Below are 19,733 nucleotides of genomic sequence, written 5' to 3' on the forward strand. Positions count from 1 at the left end.
GATGTGAAATCACTTGAGCTGATAAGACAGTAAAAGTCCTCCTTTCTGGGCTGGAGACATAGAACCAGTCCAAATGGTACCAACTCCAGGAAGCCCTCCTGTCCCCTCTAAGGAGAACTGTGGCCTTTTGGAAACCGCATCCCCTGTGGCCTCAGCCCACACTGCCCTCTTACCTGCCTTCAGGATTTGTCAGTGGCTCCTTTCTCCATGTGGGAACCTTCCCTTGTGTCCTCCCCCACATTGGCCTCCTGGTTGAGAACCCTGCGCCAGAATCAGATGGACCGGGGTTTGAATCCCAGCTCAGCCATTTACACCCACTGTCTGACCTTGGATTGTTCCTTACCTCTTTGACCTTCAGCTTCCTCATCTGAATAATAATAGAAGCTACCTGGAGATTGCCTCAAGGATCAAATGAGAGATAGTTCATGTTAAACAATTAGCGTAGGGCCTGGTGTGTAATAAAGCACTCAATAAATGTTAACTATTATTGATCTTCACCTGGGCAGTGGCTGCTGACTGTTTAAGTTTCTCAGGCTTTGAATCAAGTACTTACCGCCCCAGCTATATTTATTGACATGGAAAGATGCCCAAAGCATACTCTTGAGAGGCAAAAAGCAGGCTATACAACAATATATGCCTCACAGGTCATTTTAAGGATTAAAGGGAAAAAATGGACATATATCTCTTAGCACAGTGCCTGCACACGTGAAGAGCCCACTGAAAGCTAGCTGTGATTATTATTATTATTTTTTAACATCTTTATCGGAGTATAATTGCTTTACAATGTTGTGTTAGTTTCTGGGCTTTCCTGGTGGCGCAGTGGTTAAGAATCCTCCTGCCAATGCAGGGGACACTGGTTCGAGCCCTGGTCTAGGAAGATCCCACACGCCGCAGAGCGACTAAGCCCATGTGCCACAACTCCTGAGCCTGCGCTCTAGAGCCCGCGAGCCACAACTACTGAGCCAATGCGCCTCAGCCCGTGCTCCACAACAAGAGAAGCCACCGTGATGAGAAGCCCACGCACAGCAACAAAGAGTAGCCCCCGCTTGTAACTAGAGAAAGCCCGTGCGCAGCAACAAAGACCCAAAGCAAAAAAAAAAGTTGTGTTAGTTTCTGCTGTATAACAAAGTGAATCAGGTATATGTATACACATATCCCCATATCCCCTCCGTCTTGCTCCTAGCTAGCTGTGATTATTAATGTGAAAACATTTCTGTAGCTTGTCCAATGCTACTTTCAAATATTATCACGTGAGTTCCTGTAAAACAAGATGATGTTTGTCATCGCGCTTTGACAATGAGTCAGAGAGACAAGCCTGTGCATTCCCTTCTGCCTTCCTTCTGATGGCAGTTCAGAGGGCTATCGTGGGCAGAGCTGGAGTTGGACTTGGGACACATTGGTCTCCTGTGGATTCTGGTACTTTCTTATGTGGTCCTGGAGCAAAAGAAAAGAAAAGCATTGCCCTTTGGAATTGAGACTCCAAGCTTGGATAAAGGATGTTCTTTGCAGGAACTGAGGTGCTATGACAACATGTAGGCACTTGAGGGCGCTCCAACCAATCTACAATAGAGAAAATTACAGAAGGGGGTGATAATAATGCAGCTGTTACATTTAACAGTAGCTTCTGTTTACTGAGTTCTTACTACGAGCTCTTAAAATGTGCTAAGAGACTCACAAACTTTATCTCATTTAATCCTTACAAGCACCCCATCAGTTAGATACTATTACCAAAGATTTTAAAGATAAGGTGTATTGCTCTTTAGAATTTAAAAAATATTTTTATGGAGTCACAATTCACAACTTTTATAAACTGTACAAACACTAAGTGTACAGCCTGAAAAATTGTTGAAAGCGTACACACACAGGTAACCCCCACACACATCAAGATATAAAACTTTTCTAACACCCTTTCCATTCACCCCTACTCTCACCCAAGGCAACCGCTATCCTGACTTCTATCACCATTTATTCATTTTGCTTGTTTTTGAACTTCGTGTAAATCATATCATACATATGCAATGTTTTGCGTTGCCAGGTCTAACACATAAAAATCCAGGACGTCAGTTAAATTTGAATTTCCCATGGGACATATTTATGCTAAAAAAAAAATTCTTTATCTGAGATTCAAATTTAACTGAACATCCTATATTTTATCAACCTACTCTAGTAGTCTTTTGTGCCTGGTTCCTTTTAACATAGTTGTGAGATTCACCCACGTTGTTTTGGTTATTGGTAACTTACTCTTTTTCGTTGCTGTATAGTATTCCATTCCATGACTATATCGCAATATATTTTTTCTTTGTACTGTTGAGGGGAAGGGAGGGTTCCTTTTAGAAAGGCAGCCTAGATAGTGTTAAGCAGTGCACTCTGGCATCAGGTGCCTAAGGGATTTGAATCCTAGCTCCACCTCTTCCTACTTGTGAGACCTTAGCCAAGTGACTTAATCTCCCTGTGCTTCAGCTGGTTTGACTTTAATGTGGGCTAATAATAGTACCTTGAAGGTTGTTGTAAGGTTTAAAGAGATATTACATATATGTCTCTTAGAGTAGGGCTCGGTACAGAGTTAGCACCTGATGAATGTTGCCAGTGTCATGGTACCCATTAGACCTAGGACAAAATTAAAGTTCAGAGGCATTAAGAGACTTGCTGAAAGTCACATATCTGGTAAGTCATGGAGCCCTTTTGTCATCAATATTGGCTAAATTAAAGTCATTCACTCAACATTTTTTTTTTTTTTTTTGAGCACCTGCTATGCACCGGGCACTGTTTAAGGCCTTGAAGTGACACAATGAGCAAAACAGCCAAAGCCCCTGCCATTATAAAATATACATACTCTGGGTGCTCATGTTGCTGTTTCCCTGCTATGCACTTTACCTGGGCTTCTCACTAGTTACTTGAAATAATGTCTGAAAGGCACTTAGCATGGAGCCCCACAGGCATTACTGTTCCAGAAACAACAGCTATTAGCCAGATAGTAGCAATCTCTATGGCAACAGTGTGTGATGGGCTCAGCAGCCCCATTTTACAGATGAGAAAACTGATGCTTGGAGAGGTTAAGGGACTTGCTTGAGGTGACACAGCTAGTACTGGCAGAACAGGAATTCAACATCATGTCCACCTGACTCCAAAACCCTCCTCGGTTCTCAATGCTTGTTTTTATGTCTTGAGCTCTGCTCTGGAGTGCAGATGTTACAGGTTCAAGTCCCAGCTTTGTGACTCCAGGCAAGTTATTTGCTGTCTGTGAGCCCTAGTTTCCACACCTCTACACAGGATTGCCTTGGGGATCTACAGAAAGCTCTTGGGGCAGATACAGGCAGAGAACAAACAGACACTAGTGGAGATCTAGCGTCAGGAGGGGGCTTTTGAATGTGTAAGCTGCTCAACCCTTAAATCAAAAACCTTCCTTACAGGGAATTCCCTGGCAGTCCAGTGGTTTGGACTCTGTGCTTCCACTGCAGAGGGCACGGGTTCGACCCCCAGTCGGGGAACTAAGATCCACATGCCACATGGTGCAGCCAATAAATAAATAAAGTTCTGATTACTGCAAAAAAAACAAAAACAAAAAACAAAAAACCTTCCTTACATAAATGAGCTTAAACACATGGAAAGATGCTTAGAATATCTTATTGAGTATATTTAAAAATCCGGTTTGAAAACCACAAGCCGGTGTAACTCCTATGTACGGAGGATTCACTGAACAATCACTTAGGTAGCAGCACTTATTCTGTATGGGTTCTGTCCTAGGTGCTCTGGAAGTAGTTTCTTCCTTTAGTGCTCCTAACAGCACTGTGTGGCAGGTGCTGCTTTAGACAGTTGTGCAGGTGGAGAAACTGAGGCAGGGGAGAGTTAACACTCTCAAGGCTGCCTGGGTAGCTTGGAGCTGCCACCCAGACCACGACACTTCGGCCTCGGAGGCTGTGCTCTTGAACTCTTAGCTCTGCTAACTCCGCTATTGGTGGTTTTTTTCTCTGGGTAGTAAAACTTCAGTGTTTTGAACTTTCTTCTTTATGCTTCTCTGCATTATTTGAGCTTTTATGCTATGTAGATTTTGTTTTTTATAAAACAAAACAATACACTAGGGTTCTAAAGTGGGCTTTTGATGTCTTTAAGAATTAGCTGTGAATGCTTGTAGGGACAAGCCACTCCCAGTCTTTTTTGTGATGGGGAGACTGCAGTCCTTGGAGTTGGGGACTCACAGCCCAGCCCTGATGTCCCCCCACTCCAGGGCACTCTGTGACCCTGGGCAAGTCACGATGTCTAGTCACCACGTTCCTCCGACAAGGCTTGTAGCACAGAGTAGGCCTCAGTAAACGTCCCCTGCTACAGAAGGAGCCGGTCACTGTGCCCTCTGGGTCTCGTTCCACCTCCAAAATCCGCTCCCTGCCTTCCCCCAGGGCCCTGAGAATTAGTGAATGAATCACGCACTATAAAGTGCTAATAGTTTATAGGTTTTTTAAAACGCAAGTGGCAAGAGACACAAGCCACAGCCAGATGGATGACTAATGGGGGCCCATGGGCTGCGGGGCGTGGCCGTCCAAGAACCCCAGAAATCACTGCCCAGGCTGGTAGGGGAAGGGCTCAAGCCTCACCCCAGGAAGGGGTTGTTGGGAGTTTTCTGCCCGTGACCCCACTCATGACCCCAACTCCTATCACCCCAGCCTCCAAAAGGCTGGGCCCACAGAGCCATAAATTCCTGCTATCATTAGACAGTATCTCTACAGCTCAGGCTGTTTGCCAGGAGCCCTACAATTATTTTTATCACTTACGAGTCCTATAATTATTTTTTATCACTTTTTTCTCACAGCAGACTAGCAAGCAGGGCTAGTTTTGCTCTCTTTCGGTTTGGAGTTGGGGGAAACACAGCCCCCAGAGGGTGTCAGGGAATTTCCTGGCTTTGCCCAAAACTCTAGAGTGGGTCAGGGTTTGAACTCACCCCGTCAGGTGCTGAGCTGGGGCTTTGTGTGAGGCCAGAAGTTTGGGAGAATTGGGAGGTGGAAACTGGGAGCCATCGGGAGCCAGGGAAAGGCTTCAGGCTCATCTACTTCTTGGCTGTGTGACCAGGGCAAGTCACTCAACTTCCCTGTGCCTCAGTTTCTTCATCAGTCAAATGAGGAAATAATAAAAATACCCAACTCATAAGTTAGTATAGTTAAGTGCTCAAACACTGTGAGATTCTATTTGATCTTGAGTTGGGACCAAGATTTTAAATTGAGACCCTGGCTTCCTGGTTGACTTGGGCAAGTCCCTTGTCCTCTCTGAGCCTCAGAGTCCTCATCTGTAAAATGGACATTATCTTGCTTGCCTCACACCTTGGCTCTCATATCTCCAGTCCTATCAGCCTGGCCTTCTTCAGGTCCTCAAACAGCCAACCGTTCCCTCTGCTTGGAACTGAGCCCAACCCTCCCAGCCCCAGCTTTGCCTGGGTAACTCTCCATTATCATCCCAGACATCCTTCCTTCTCTCCCTCCCTTCTTTTCTTTACTTATTCAATAAATATTTATTGAGCACCTACTATGTGCCAGGACTGTGCTAAGTGGTAGAGAAGACAGGCAAAGTCCCTGCTTTCATGAAGGGGAGATAGACAATAAACTAAAAAGAGAATCAAACCAAACCAAAACAAAAACCAAGGCAATTACAAACTATATTAAACACTTCATAAAGGAGGATTAGAGCACCATAAGAGGAAGTAACTGGGAAAGGTCACTTTCCAGAGAGGCCTCTCCAAGGAGACACTTCTGTTTAAATTAATAATCTATTTGAATATGCACATGGTACAAAATTCAAGCAGTACACAACGTCACCCAGCCAAAAGCGCTTCTCCCTGCCATCTTCCCATCCCCAGTTTTGCAGTCCTCCCCCAGAGAGGCCCTTGTGTCGGCAGTTTCTTGAGACTGGGTGACATTTGTGGTGACACCTGCAATGCAAGAATCAGCAGCCAATTGAAGAGATGAGAGAAGGGGAGTCCAGGCAGAGGGAAGGGCAAGAGCAAAGGCCCTGAGCTGGACCAGCGTTACTGGAGAGAGGAGAGCAGAGGCAATCAATGTGGAATTCGGATGTTACTCTCTGTGGCCCGGGTATAACTTTTGAGTTGGGGTAGGGTAGGAGTGGCCATCTTCTGACTTGTATTTTATAAAAACACTCTGGGGAGAATTGATTTAGAGCCCTGAGAGGGGCAGGGAGTTCAGTGAGGTGGCGACTATGGAGTTGGGATGGAAAAGATCAGTACCAGGTTGGAGGAGCGGCGTCGATTTGGGTTGTTTGGGAGGTGGGCGAAGACCAGCGAGGGTCCCAGCCATAGGCTCTGATGATACTTTGCCACCGTTAGTAATCCGGTCTTTGTGATTATTGGATTAATTTGCACCCTTGTAACCTGGCACGGAGTGGGCGCTTGGGACGTGTTTGCTGAAGAGATGACTAACGGATAAAAAGGCCCTTTGTAAACGGAAACACGCCCTTTGAGAAATGGCTGCAGCCTCACCTCCCCCACCCCTCACTCCTTGCATGGGCACTCCCCTCCCACCATCCCTGCCCGTGAATCACCCCCATAGCCATCCTGCCCTTTGGAGACTTCTGATAGGCAGAATTTTAGAACCTCAACCTTAAGGTTCTCGTATTTTCTTAGCCGTGAAACCCTTTTCCCATGAAAGCCTGATATAAAAGGTATAGAAAGTTATTTTATAATTTCAAGCACCCAAGAACTTGGGTAAAAGAAATGAACAAAACAGACAGGATTCTCAACACAGATATTAGCATACAAAATGACCAATGAGAAAAACGAGGCTGTTTTATTAAATGACACAATTTTAAATCAGGGCATTCCTGACAAATGTGTTCTTTTCATTTATCCAACGAAGAGCCATCAGATGCTTCTTGCAGGGAAACCAGCCTCCGGAGCCAATTATTCCAACATTTGATTTCGTTGGTATCCAAACACAGTCCTGCTTCATCCAGAGAAATATTTCCAAAGAGTAAAACTCTGTGTGTATGTATGTTTCAAAATTTTTATATAATTAAAAATATACAACATACATTTTAAAAAATGCACCAAGCCTAAGTGGACAGCTCAGTAATCATCACAAAGAGCACACCACCATGTCTCTGGCGCCCAGATGAAGACAGGGACCCCCGCCAGTCCCCAGAAGCCCTCCTTGTGCCTCTTCCGGTCACATCCCTCTCAAGAGTAACCATGATCTTGCCTCCTAACACCCTAGATTATTTTGGTCTGTGGTTGAACTTTATAGACATGGAATATAGGCTGTATTCGTTTGTGTCTGGCTTACTTTTGTGAGATTCATCCATATTTTTTATAGGTAGAGTTCATTCATTCTCATTGCTGTATAGCGTTCCATTGTATGAATATATCACAATTTTAAATTTATTTATTTATTTATTTATTTATTTATATTTTTTTGGCTGTGTTGGGTCTTTGTTTCTGCGTGTGGGCTTTCTCTGGTTGCGGCGAGCGGGGGCTACTCTTCGTTGCAGTGTGAGGGCTTCTCATTGCGGTGGCTTCTCTTGTTGCGGAGCACGGGCTCTAGGCGCGTGGGCTTCAGTAGTTGTGGTTCGCGGTCTCAGTAGTTGTGGCTCGCGGGCTCTAGAGCGCAGGCTCAGTAGTTGTGGTGCACTGGCTTCGTTGCTCCACGGCATGTGGGATCTTCCTGGACCAGGGCTCGAACCCGTGTCCCCTGCATTGGCAGGCGGATTCTTAACCACTGCACCGCCAGGGAAGCCCCTATCACAATTTTAAATAGTGATTTTTTTAAAAGCAGCTCACTGGGGGTGGGTAGCGGGCAGGGACTGGGTTTGACTCACAGATAGGTTTTGTTTCACACACGTAGTATTTGTTTTGTTTTGTTTTCACTGAATTGGTTGCTGTTAAAGAGCAACGTCTGGCTTCTCTTGGAAGACCTGCCATTGCTGGGCCCCTGGTCTCAAGTGCCCGGAGCTGAGTGCTGGCTCTGCCTTCTCAGCAATGCGTTCCATTCCCATTTTGCCATTGTTGCCACCACCCCCTGTTGCACAGGCCAACCTCACTCACCAATATTGCCCACTTGGCCCTGTTAACGTTTTTTTTTTACTAGTTACACATGGCCTTTATTTGTTTTTTAAATTTATTTTGTTGAAGTATAGTTGATTTACAATGTTGTGTTAATTTCTACTATACAGCAAAGTGATTCAGATATATATATATGCATATATATGTATATATATTCTTTTTCATATTCTTTTCCATTATGGTTTATCACAAGATACTGAATATAGTTACCTGTGCTATACAGTAGGACCTAGTTGTTTGGCCCTATAAACGTTTGCATCTTCCACTCCAGCTTTAATTCAGCAGAGGTGGCCCCAAAATGCTTTATTCTGTGGTCTACACCAAAACAGATAGATCTGGCAGCTCAAGTTAGAATATAAGTTGTCTCCACTGCTTTAAATTTTTGAATGCGTATTTGAATGCTCAAAAAATTTATTATTGGGACTTCCCTGGCAGTCCAGTGGTTAAGACTCTGTGTTTCCATTGCAGGGGGCATGGGTTCGATCCCTGGTCTGGGAGCTAAGATCCCGCATGCCACACAGCATGGCCCTCCCCCCAAAAAGTTATTATCATTATTACTATATATTCAACATAATGTTAGCTATTTATTGTTTTTTAAATTTTGTGGGCAGGCTGATCATCTGACCTGCTAGGCTGACCAACCATCTCAGTTTGCCCAAAACTGAGGGGGTTTTTAGGACATGGGACTTTCACTGCTAAAACTGGAAAAGTCCTGGGCAAAATGGGATGATCTGGTCAGCCTCGGTCTGCCTGAGAGTGATCCGTCACTGTCAGTAACTTAACACAATGGGCCTCTTACTTTTATTAAATTATAGATTTGATTTTGAAAGTAGTATTTGAATCACATGTTGTGGAGCCCCTAAAAGTATCCTTTATGATATAGTTTCTGCAAAGCACTAATCTTGCCTACATTTTGCCCACTTTGTAGATGGGGAAACTGAGGCCCAGGGGTGCAAAGCAGTCCCTGTTTGTGGCAGAGATGTTCCCCAGCCCCCACTTTTATGCTTCTCCTCCATCACTTCCTCCAGGTAGCAGATGGATACTGTTTCCTTTGTGCTAACCAGGTACTAGGTAACACACTGTGCTTTCCACTAATTTTATTCTCACAGTAATCTTAGGAGGTGGGTGGGAATTCCCTGGTGGCGCAGTGGTTAAGAATCCCCCTCCCAACGCAGGGGACACCGGTTCGAGCCCTGGTCCGGGAAGATCCCACATGCCACCGAGCAACTGAGTCTGTGCGTCACAACTCCTGAGCCTGTGCTCTAGAGCCCACAAGCCACAACGACTGAGCCCATGTGCTGCAACTACTGAAGCCCACGTGCCTAGAGCCCGTGCAACAAGAGAAGCCACCGCAATGAGAAGCCTGTGCACCGCACGAAGGCCCAACACAGCCAAAAATAAATAAATAAATAAATTTATTAAAAAAAAAAATCTTAGGAGGTGGGTTCTACTATGATACCCATTTGAAAGATGAGACACCTTCTTCTTGCCTTCTTTCCTTCTTGCCTTCTATCCTGCCCACCCACTCCTATCCCAGGACTATCACTCATTCATTATTCATTCATTCTGTATATATTTGCCTAACGGTGGTTTCCTTGGAATTTATGTCACAGGGAAAGTCACCCAGGTTCTCTGGGTCCTGTTTAGCCACTGAGTCTAGTCCCGTGTTGTCTGCAGCCTGTTTTAAAACATTGTTGAAGGATTTCTTGGCTCAGTCAGCAAATGTCTGCTGACCTCCTCCTCCTGGGGCTATGTGGTGAATGACACAGAGACCCTGCCCTCAAAGACTCAAGTCTGGTGGGGCACCCAGCTCACCAGGGTCTCTCCCTACTGTACTGTGGATGACCTGAGTGCAAAGTCTGGGCCTTTCCATCATTTTGCCATTAAGAGGAAGCCAACAGCAAGCATGTAAGGGAGTAGATCACACCACGGTACAGAGAGGGCAGCAGGGGTCCAGAACCCCCAGCCATGAACTGCCAGCGTCCAGGCAGGGAGCAGTAGCCATCTCAAATGTTTAAATAAGGGTTTCTCTAGGACTTCCCTGGCGGTCCAGTGATTAGGACTCCGTGCTTCCACTGCTGGGGGGCACGGGTTCCATCCCTGGTCCTAAGATCCCGCAAGCTGTGCGGCGCGGCCAAAAAAAGAAAAAAAAAAAAAAAATCAGGGTTTCTCCATTTCAGCACCATTAACATTTGGGGCTGAATAATTCTCTGTTGGAGGGGGGAGGTGCCTTGTGCATTGTAGGATGTTGAGAAGCATCCCTGGCCTCCACCCACTAGGTGCCAGTAGCACTCCCGTATCAGTCATGACAACTAAAAATGTCTTCAGACATTACCAAATGTCCCCTGAGAAGCAAGATCTCCAGGTTGAGAACCGTCGGCTTAACTGAAGCAAATTTAATGGATGGAGTATTTACAGAGCTGTGGGCAGGCTAAGGGAATCTTCAAGGACTAGTGAGGCACCCAGGGACTAGAAATGTGGGGAGCCGTTGTCACCCCCAGACCTAAAGGGGTGAGAGAGGGAACAGTGTAACTGCTCCTGGAAATAGCTGGAAGCCTGGAAGTGAGGCCATGGAGAAATGCAGCCCCTGCCAAGAATAAAGCAAAACAGGCAGGAGGCGGATGACATAAACACCCCCACTTCTCCCTCATCCTGCCTTTGAATATCCGGTTGATGCCTCTCTTTGGCCAAATCCAATGAGAAGTCAGGAGGCATGGGTGCCTCCTGGGACACAGAGCAGGGCGGATGATGGTGTGTGGAGGTGGTGGACGAATGAAGAGTAACTATCACAGGGAGGCAGCAACAGGCCTCAGACACTGGACATTTGAGTTCAGTCTTGTAACTTGCGTAGGAGTTTTCCAGGTAGAGCAAACCGGGAAAGGGTATTTCATTCAGAGGGAACAGCATGTACATAGGAATGGAGTTACAAAAGAGCCTGGCTCACTTAATTGTTTATTTAATCATGATTGTTTGTTTGATTGATTGACTCTGTTCTAAAACATTCGAAAGGTACAAAAGGGCACAAAATTAAAAGTAGGTCTTCCTCCCACCCCTGACCCCAGCTGCCCAACTCACCTCCCAGAGGCCACCTTTCTCTCCAGTCTCCTCTCACTTCTAGAAATAGCCAGTGCAAATGCTAGCACGTAATGTATACGATGTGTGTCACTTAAACTCCTAATTTGACTTAATTGCACTGAAGTCGTGGAGCCCCTACTGTGTGCAGAGAAACGGGTGGAGAGCTCTGGCCTTGAACTCTAAGCCCAACCCTTCACTTAACACCGGGTAGTTTTAGGCACATCTCTCTCAGCTTCCCATTTCCTCCTCCAAGAAAGGAGTGAGTCTCTAAGAGCCTGCCCATTCTGTGGGGTTTGCCCACAGTTGTGTTGTTCAACTGATGTTTTGTGGATTAAATGGAATTAAAGCTGAACCACTGGCAAGAAGCAAATTGTAAAAAAGGAGCGCACATAAGCCTTGGGTTCCTCTTGGGCCCACGTATTGTCATTTGGGGGAGATGAGTGAGGTTTCTGTCTCCAAAGACGTGCTCTGGTCTGAGCCAACAGAATCATTGTCTAAGAAGAGAATGCCTATACTCTGACCTTGAGAGTGGACTGGCTTGGGAGCTAGTCGGCTCCAACCAACTGGGTGGTATTTGCCGTGGCTCAGACCTGCCCAAGGAATACCAGACCCTGCCTGGCTACCCCCAGCTGGTGTCTGCAGCCCTTGGGGGAGCTTAAGACCCGAAGGAAGAGCTGAGAGGGCCATCAAGCTACAGATAAAGGGAGCCCGATGGCCAGCTGGTAAACCTGCTGGTACCTGGAAGCAAACAAGCAAATCTGGCACCAGATGCCCAGCTAGAAGCCCAGAAACCAGAGCAACCCAGGTCACCAGGAGCAGATGAGAACAGGGCTATTCCTTACCTCTGCTCTTCCATTCTGATCTCTCTTGTCATCTTAAGACTCAGTTCTTTCCTGACAATGTCTGAATGTCCAGCACTTAGGGCAAAGATGCCTACCATGGATGGACCACCCGCCTTGCTTTAGGTGCTGACCACACAGCAGCTCTCACCTCCTGGCTACTCTGCAAGGAAGGTATTGATGATATCCACTTTGCAAACAAGGAAAACTGAGGCTCAGAAAGGAGAGATGCAGGGCAGTGTGAGGTTGGGAACTATAAACATATACTGATATCAACAGGCATTTTGTGTTGAAGAATTATGGAGTTTTGAACACAGAATCGGAGAATCTTAGAATCATGAAGTCCAGGAGTCCTGTATTCACAGGTTACCAGTATAATCCACACGCCCCACCTGTTCACCACACCGCAGATGAAATGCCTCTCTCGGGCCCATCTCCCATGCATTCAGGCCTCTTCTTCTCTCACCTGGGGTCTTGTTCCAGCCTCCTCCTTGGTCTCTCCTCTTTCCAAACCTGCAAGCAGCCGCCAGAGGCATTTTTCTCTAAGCAGACTGTGTCACTCTTCCTCTTAAAACGCTTCATTGGCTCCCCTTTACCCTCAGGATAAAATTCAAACTCCTTGACATGGTTTACTAGGTCCTCTGTCATCTGGCCATAGTCTCTTGCAACTTTACCTCTCTCCAGCACCCCCCCGGCCCCTAACTCTACACCAACTCAGACGAACCTCGATTTAATTTACTGGATATGCCGCGTAGTCTCTCTCTCCCTAACCCCTGGACCTTTGCACTTGTTGTTTCCCTCACTTGGAACACAGTGTACACCAGTGCCCCCTTCCTCTGGTTGGAATACTCTCTCTCTCTCTTCCTGGCTCCTCTGGGAAGCCATTTCTGCTCACACCTGTCCCCAGGAGGCTGGGTTGGTGCCTCCTTCCCCACCCCGACCTCCCACCCACAGTGCCTGTGCCTACCTTCATGACACTCACTGTGGGTCATATATGCCCATGTGCTTGCCTGTGTCCCCCTCAGCTCATGAGCCACAGGAGGGCAGAAACAGGGCTCGTCTTTTCTCTACTGAGCCCCTAGCTCCTGACATTGTGCCTGGCAGAGAAGAGTTTCTGAACAAAGATATGTATTGATAAATGAATCACAATACGTCAGAAGCACAAAATCATAGAATCATGGACTTGGCAAAACAGAAACCTAAAATCTCAGAGTCATATAATCATCAACTTAGAGAGTATTAGAAACACAGAAACTGAGAATTCTGGAAGCTTAGGATCTCAAGATTCGAAGAATTCTTGCATAGGTACCTTGTCCAAGGACTGTTAGTGGATTAAGAAAGTCTCAGTTGTGCCCTTCTATGTTATTCAGTTTATATTTTTACATATATTTATGTAGTATTACATTTATACCTTTCAAATATTTATTTCTATAGTGTCCTTCTATAATATTTATTGAGCACCTAATGTATTTATTAACCAGTATTTATTGAGCATGTACTATGTGCCAAACATTGTGCTGGGCAACTGTATTTTATCTATGGCTGCATAACAAATTATCCTAATTTGAAACAGCAAACATTTCTTATGTCACAGTTTTTGTGTGATAGGACTTCAGGAGTGGCTTAGCTGGTTGGTCTGGCTTAGGGTCTCCCATGAGGTTGCAGTTAAAGTGTCAGCCAGGACTTGACTGTGGCTAGAAGGTTCACTTCCAAGATGGCTCATTCACATGGCTAGCGGTTGACAGGAGACCTCAGCTCCTCTCCATGTGGACCCACCACAAGGCTCCTTCAGTGTCCTTACAACATGGCTGCTGGCTTCCTCAGAGCAAATGATCCAACACGGCAAAATGAAAACCACAAAGTCTTTTATAACCTAGCCTTGAAAGTCACACGTTTAAATTTCCACAATATCCTAGTGATCACACAGGACAGTCTTATTCAGTTTGGGAGAGGATGACACAATGGTGTGAATACCAGGAAGTAGGGCTCACTGGGGGCCTTCTTGGAGCCTGGCTACTACAACAGTGTGGAACAAGACTGATAGCAGGGCTTCCCTGGTGGCGCAGTGGTTGAGAATCTGCCTGCCAATGCAGGGGACACGGGTTTGAGCCCTGGTCTAGGAAGATCCCACATGCCGCGGAGCAACTAGGCCCGTGAGCCACAACTACTGAGCCTGCGTGTCTGGAGCCTGTGCTCCTCAACAAGAGAGGCCGCGATAGTGAAAGGCCCGCGCACCGCGATGAAGAGTGGCCCCCGCTTGCCGCAACTAGAGAAAGCCCTCGCACAGAAACGAAGACCCAACACAGCCAAAAAAATAAATTAAAAAAAAAAAAATGCTCGGGATTATTAAAAAAAAAAAAGACTGATAGCAGGCTAGAGTTGACAGTCTGGGGGGGAAGGGTAGGGGAAGACAATAAATCGATATTAAAAAAAATAGTTTCAGATAGTTGTAAGCACAATGAGGAAAATCAAACAAGATAATAATTTAGAGCAAGGGTCAGCAAACTATGGTCATTGCCCAAATCTGGCCTCCTGCCTGCTTTTATAAATAAAGTTTTATTGGAACTCAGCCATGCCATTCACTTACATACTGTTTGTGGCGGCCTTCGCGCTATAATGGCAGATTTAAGCAGTTGCAACAGAAACTGTATAGCCTGCAAAGCCTCATTTGTTTAGCTAAGTTGGTCAGGGAAGGCCACTCTAATAAGAGGCAACATTTGAGCAGAGATCTGAATGGTTAAAAGGAAGTGGCCATGAGAAGAGCCAGGAGAAGAATGTTCCAGAAAAAGGGAACATCAGGGTGAAGGCTGTGAAGCTGTAAAATGAGAACAGCTTTGGTGTGTTGAGGAACAGAGGGGAGGCCAAAGGGGCTGGAATGGAGTGAACAACGGGCAGAGTGGTAGGAGAGGACCTCGGAGAAGTGGTCAGGAGTCACTTTATATAGGCTCTTGGGGCCCTGGTGAGGGGATTGAATTTTGTTCTAGAAATGATGGGAAGCCATTAGAGGGTTTTAAGAGAGAGAGGTAGGATCCGACGTGGATGGGAAAGATGACAAGTGTAGTTTGGCTCCATCCTCTGAATAAGACAGCGCCTCCGCTGCCCCTGTAAGCACAGCTGTCCCAGGACTTGTTGGTCTTAGAAGACCCAGGTAAAGACTTTGGCGTTACTGCCTGACTACATGTTCAGGACTCAGCAATCCCTCTGGCCAGAAAGTCCTTTCTTTTGACCCACTTGGAGTCCCTGCACTCTCATCCCAGCCTGTCTCTTCTGGATCTAGGAAATCTGTGAAGTTGGAAAGGGCATTGGATTTTGAGCCCTGGATTCCAGACTCTTCTCTGACACTGACTCACCTGTGACCGTGAGAGAACCAGGCAACCTCTTTGGGCCTCAGTTTCCTCATCTGTAAAATAAGGTGAGAGTCCGGTCTGCTCAGGCCAAGACAGGTGATTAAGGGTGGGGTTGTGTTGGACACATGCACCACAGTCTTAGGAAGAGCCCAAAGGACGTGTGATGGTCCAGACTGGGGTTGGCTTGGCCAGGCTGGGGTTGCTGACTTGGTGAGGGGTAATAGGGGCCATAGGTCCATTGGACAAAAGGCTTGCTGCAAGCCCTCTCCTGCTTAAATTTTGAACAACAGGGAAGCTTGCTGCCTCCCAGAGACCCTCGGGATGGCAGACTTTGCCTGGGGGCAAGATCTTTGAGGGAGATGGGAAATCAGTGTCTGTGTACAAGTCAGCTTTGGGTATTAGAAAGACAACAGGATCTGTTATCAGAGAGAACCTCGGCCCTACCATTTATTAGCCCCGTGCCCTCTTGTGTCCTTAGTTTTCTCATCTATGAAATGGGTAGAATCCAACCTAAGATGTTTCAATTGTAAGAGGCACTAACAATTTGTGTACCATTAAGAAAGAAAACACACTGACAATTAAGTTATGACATAATGCTTTCTTGTCACTTAGAATTTTTATTTTACTTTTATTAAAGAGCTCTGAGACATATTTGACCTTGTGTTTAAAATCATACAATACCCTTGCACATAGATATGAAGGAAAATATAAGTGAAATAAATTAGTTAAGGAACTCCTAAAACTTCTTCCCAGTCAGCATCCAGATCATCTAGATAACTTTTCCACGCAGAACCTTCCTTGTCCATATTTTTTCACGCAGTATTGTCCTCCATTACTGTTAAAATATTTGGTCACCCACCATTTCTTGAAAGAATGTTCCATTACAGTCTCCAGGACTTTCTTCCAACCTGCTTACTCTGATTCTGCAGGTTTGACCCTGGCGCTCTCTTGCTCTTATCAGGTGTCAACGGAAGGTTTTCAGGAAGCAACCAGGACTCGCGTCCCTCCCACAGATGGTCCTTAAATCAATCATTTGTGAGGAAATACACAGGGGGTGCAGTTGACCAGTTAGGCCCCTGGAAATAATGACCAGAACCAACGAGGTCTGACCACCACCCGATTTAACCAACAGAGATTGTCAGCTGCGATTGGTTTAAAGACACATCCTAACGTCAGAGATGTAATGGGAAAAAAAGGTGAGTTGAAAAATTTTAAAAAAATATCACAGCCACTGCTGCCTCTTAGGGTTTATGCAAGGGTGAAGTGTGGGAAGTGTGCGATGGGCTCTGCAGGGGCCGCCCCTGGGCAGTGCTCAACTGTCCCCTGACTCTCCTGGCCCCGGGCATCGCCCTCCCTCGCAGGGCTGCTCATGTTTATGGCGACAATCGCTGCCACTGCCAGACATGATCTCAAAGCCATAAAGGTTTTTACAGTTTCACTCTCCCCCTGAGATAAGCCCGGGGAGCCCTTCTCAAGGCCGGGGAGCAATTTCAGAGCCACAGGGGGAGGGGCCGGCATTGCACAAGTCAGGAAACCGAACAGGTTTTATGGCCCTGACTTCTCAAAGAAGACCATGTTCTCATATCCTCAGTTTGAACCTGCTGGCGACACCTCAGCACCTGGAGCACAGTGACATTCATTCATTCGTTCATTCATTTGTTCATTCATTCATTCAACAAACAAATAGAGTGCAGGGCACACCACTGTGATGGTCTGTGCGGACCCAGGGCAAGTCACTTCCTCTCATCTGTGAAACAAGGACAGTTCATTTAACCTGCCTCCCGGCTCACTGAGCCAGCTACATGAGACAAGGAGTGTGGCAGCGCCCTTAGCACATAGTAGGTCTGCAGTCAATGTTGCCTGAATCCCTTTCCCTCACCTTTGACATCCATCTCTCCTGTTCTTGGTCCCTTTTCCTCTTTCTGACCAGGATGGCGGAGGGACCCTGAGTGAAGTCTTCCCCTGCACCTCTCTGCTGCCTACACTCCCTTTTTGAAATGAGCTCAAGCAAATATTTGGCTTTTTCTCTTTCATTTAAAAAAAAGTTAAGGTATAATTTCCGTATTTTAAAACTCACCCTTTTTAATGTTATGGCTCTGCAAGTTTTGGCAAATGTATATGGTGATGTAACCCCTACCACAGTCAAGATACAGAACATCGCCATCACCCCAAGACTCCTCTATGCCCCTTTGTATTCAAACCCCCTACCCCATCCCTAGCCCCTGGCAACTACAGCATGTGTCCCTAGAGTGTTGCCTTTTCCAGAATATCCTATAGAGGAAGTCATACCACATGTAGCTTTGGGGCTCTGACTTCTTTTCTTTTCTTTTTTTTAATATTTATTATTTGGCTGCGCCAAGTCTTACTTGTGGCATAAGGGATCTTCGTTGCCACATGCGGGATCTTTTAGTTGTGGCATGCAAACTCTTAGTTGTGGCATGTGGGATCTAGTTCCCTGACCACGGATTGAACCTGGGCTCCCTGCATTGGGAGCGCGGAGTCTTAGCCACTGGACCACCAGGGATGTCCCGGGGGTCTGATTTCTTGCACTCAGAATGATGCATTTGAGACCCAGCTTGCTTGATCAATAGTCTGCTGCTTTCTCTTGCTGAGCAGTATTTTCATTTGGCTTTTAAATCAGATCTGTACTTGTGGCTTGGACTTTTCCTCTGCAGCCCAACTTTTCCCTGAGCTCTAGGCTTGTATACCCAATAATTCCTTGGATGCTTAATTGGCATCTCAAATTGGCATCCCCAACAGAACTCTACTTCCTAACCCAAATCTAGAGCTGCTCTAGCCTTCCTCATTTCAATAATCAGCGACACCAGCCCCATGGTTACTTATCCTCTTTCCTTCACACATCCAATCCATTAGCAAGGTCTTGGCAGTGTGGCTTCCAAAACATCCCAACCTGATCACCTTTCCCCATCACCACCTGTGTTAGTTTTCAATGCTGTGTAACAAATTACCCCAAACTCAGTGGCTTAAAAAGATGCCCATTTGTTATCTCACAGTGTCTGGTCAGATGTCCAGGCATGGCATAATGGGGTTCTCTGCCCAGGGTCTTACAGCTGAAGTCAAGGGCTGTATTCCTACCAGACGGCTCTGGGGAAAGAGCCACCTCCAGCCTCATTCAGGTTGTTGCCTGAATTCAGTTCCTCATTGTTGCAGGATTGAGGTCACCATTTCCCAGCTGGCTGTCCACTGGGGAGGGTCACTCTCAACTTCTAGAGACCACCCACATTCCTTGCCATGTGGCCACTTCCATCTTCAAAGCCAGCCACAGAGAGCCTCCCTCACGTCGAATCCCTCTCCTGCTTCTAATTTTATATGCCAGAAAGAGCCCAGCCTCCCACCCCAAGGACTCAACTGATTAGGGAAGGCCCGTCAATGATAATCTCTATATCACAAAATCACTGGTTTGGGACCTTCATTATATCTGCAGAATCCCTTCACAACAGCATCCAGATTTGTGTCTGACTGAATAATATAGAGAAGATGTGTCTAGACCAGGGGGCAGGAGTCTTGGGGTCACCTTAAAATTCTGCCTACCACACCACTCAAGTCCAAGCTACCATTGTCTCTCCCCTGAACTACTGCACAGACCACCTCTGGGCTTTTCTGCTTTCACTCTCTTCCATGGAGTCCCTTCTCTACACAGCAGAGAGTGACCTTTTTAGAACATGAATCAGATCACATCAGTTCCCTGTTGAAAAACCTCCAAGAGTTTCCCATTGCACCAAAAATGAAATCTACGACCTTTCTCATTGCCTAGAAGGCCTGCCCCCCACCCCAAGTCCTGGCCCTGCCCACCTACCAGACTCCATCTCCTCCCACATTGCTCCAGCCACATCGACCACTGTGTTCAGCCTCCAAGAGGCTCAGCTGGCTCCCACCGCAGGGCTTTTACAATTGTGGTTCCTGTCTTTCCCCCAGAGCTCTGTGGGGCTGGCCCTTTCTCAACCTCCAGAGCTCAGCCCAGACTCACATCCTTGGGGAGGCCCTCCCTGACCCCACGATCTGATGTTATTCCATCCTCAACACTTTCAAATTAACCTATTTGTTGTTTTTATTTCATATTCACACTGTTACCATACCTTGCTTTACTGGCTTTCTTTTTTAAAAAAATATTTATTTATTTATTTTTGGCTGCGTTGGGTCTTCTTTGCTGCGCGCGGGCTTTCTCTAGTCGTGGTGAGCAGGGGCTACTCTTCGTTGCGGTGCGCAGGCTTCTCATTGCGGTGGCTTCTCTTGTTGTGGAGCACGGGCTCTAGGCGCACGGGCTTCAGTAGTTGTGCCTCGCGGGCTCTAGAGCGCAGGCTCAGTAGTTGTGGCGCACGGGCGTAGTTGTTCCGCGGCATGTGGGATCTTCCCGGACCAGGGCTCGAACCCATGTCCCCTGCATTGGCAGGCGGA

The 19,733-nt window shown here is 46.5% G+C and overlaps 1 long non-coding RNA gene across 1 annotated transcript in view; it reads left to right on the plus strand.

Moving 5' to 3' along the window:
• The window catches only part of LOC132349540 (uncharacterized), a 41,390-nt gene that overhangs the window by 18,695 nt on the left and 2,962 nt on the right, over positions 1–19,733 (plus strand). The window contains exons 3-4 of the long non-coding RNA XR_009497686.1: positions 15,248–15,382; positions 16,279–16,513. This is a non-coding gene — a long non-coding RNA (uncharacterized LOC132349540). The remainder of the gene's footprint in view (positions 1–15,247; positions 15,383–16,278; positions 16,514–19,733) is intronic.

This window comes from Balaenoptera ricei, chromosome 15 (assembly GCF_028023285.1).
Source record: "Balaenoptera ricei isolate mBalRic1 chromosome 15, mBalRic1.hap2, whole genome shotgun sequence".
NCBI classification, from domain to species: Eukaryota; Metazoa; Chordata; class Mammalia; order Artiodactyla; family Balaenopteridae; genus Balaenoptera; species Balaenoptera ricei.